The sequence below is a fragment of the Adiantum capillus-veneris genome, chromosome 9, assembly GCF_014529385.1.
Source record: "Adiantum capillus-veneris isolate H3 chromosome 9, ASM1452938v2, whole genome shotgun sequence".
NCBI lineage: Eukaryota > Viridiplantae > Streptophyta > Polypodiopsida > Polypodiales > Pteridaceae > Adiantum > Adiantum capillus-veneris.
This window is the reverse complement of record NC_140939.1, coordinates 148,571,190-148,572,787: the sequence shown is the minus strand read 5'-3', so window position 1 is coordinate 148,572,787 and position 1,598 is coordinate 148,571,190. Positions and strand designations below refer to the sequence as shown.

Below are 1,598 nucleotides of genomic sequence, written 5' to 3'. Positions count from 1 at the left end.
TCCCTTTAGAGAAGTATCTCCCCTTCCCTTACCTTCCCTTTAGAGAAGCACTTCAAGACTTGTCAATAGAAATGTGAAGTATCTTGTGGAATGTTCCTATGACGTTAAAACATCTCTTCCTCTTCCTCTTTTGCCCCTCTCTCTCTCTTCTCTCTCTCTCTCTCTCTCTCTCTCTCTCTCTCTCTTTGAATCATTGCTTAATCAATAATTAATTGGTAAAAACACCAGTAGCAATTAAAGGCTAAAAAATCTTTACTATATATTGTTTTCTTATTTCTTCATCAATAACATAACAGTGTGGGCAACAATGCTACGATTCTCTCCCAAGCTATCGACCTTTTCATGGGTTTTGACCTTAACATCAACTAGTAAAGGATCTATGCTAAGAAGCTCATAGAGGTTCGACTTTATGGCCTCCTTATGGGGACTCCACTTTGGCCTTCGTAATAAGCGGGTGACATCTAAATTTCCCATAGTATATCTCGCTTCATGCCTCAAATATTGAACAACTTCTTTCACAAAAATTGAAGATGCAGTTCCTTTCCATTTTGAATCATTGTTTGGAAAAATCTGGCAGATGTCAAAAGGACATAGCATCTACCACACAATGGACAAGCACATCACTGTTGAAATATGCTTCACATCATGGTGTCACCAATTATAAGAGATCATTGTTTGGAAAAATCTGGCAGATGTCAAAAGGACATAGCATCTACCACACAATGGACAAGCACATCACTATTGAAATATGCTTCACATCTGGTGTCGCCAATTATAAGAGGCAAATTTGGCTCCAATTTGTGAAGATCAAAACCAGACCCTACTCTTAAAGGTAGTACAAGAGGCTTATCCACATCTGGAATGACAGTTTCAACAAGATGGACTTTCCATACCATTTTTTTTGCAGCAAAATTTAGTCTGTTTGAGCTTGTGTCTGCTCAAGATGAGGTGGTAAGAAAATCTTGTTACCTTGATGATCATGTCCACCCACTAGGAAGAATGCTACTAAGTGAGAGAAGATGCTTAGATCTCTCTCTCTCTCTCTCTCTCTCTCTCTCTCTCTCTCAGATTTTATATTCCTTCGTCTTCAATGCCGGTCTTGAACCATGGTGGGTGGGAAGGCAATAATCCGAGAGCTATGTGTCTAACCGTTAGGACGAGCTTGTTCACTTGTCTGCACCAAATTTAAAGATTTATCTTCCCTACCGGCCTTTGAAATTGCACTTCCGCCTTGTCAGTGGCAACCACCATCGATGGAGCCTGGTTGCAAGCCCCTTCGTGCCCACTATCTAGCCGACATGCTTCTCTTGTATTGTCGTCATCGTCGTGCAGTACCCCATGTCCTACTACCTCCTCTTTTATTTCACATTACTTGCGTATACCCCATGCCAATAGAGCGAATGATGGACACTAAGAAGATCGCATAACGTTAGTGGCTCTCAGAGCACGTAGAGAGAAGTATGCAGGACATCGTCAACGTCTTGATATGTAATAATGTGCTAGAGATATTTTCATGTCACTGTCAATGAGCGAATAACGCGCAACCGACGAGAAAAAGAGGGTCATGGGCTTTTGATGGCATTTATCCGTTTCTCTTT

General features: G+C 41.1%; 1 pseudogene; it reads right to left on the bottom strand.

The window, feature by feature from the left end:
• Positions 1–270: 270 nt before the first annotated feature.
• Positions 271–896, bottom strand: LOC147451345 (2-C-methyl-D-erythritol 2,4-cyclodiphosphate synthase, chloroplastic pseudogene; annotated as a pseudogene).
• Positions 897–1,598: the final 702 nt, after the last annotated feature.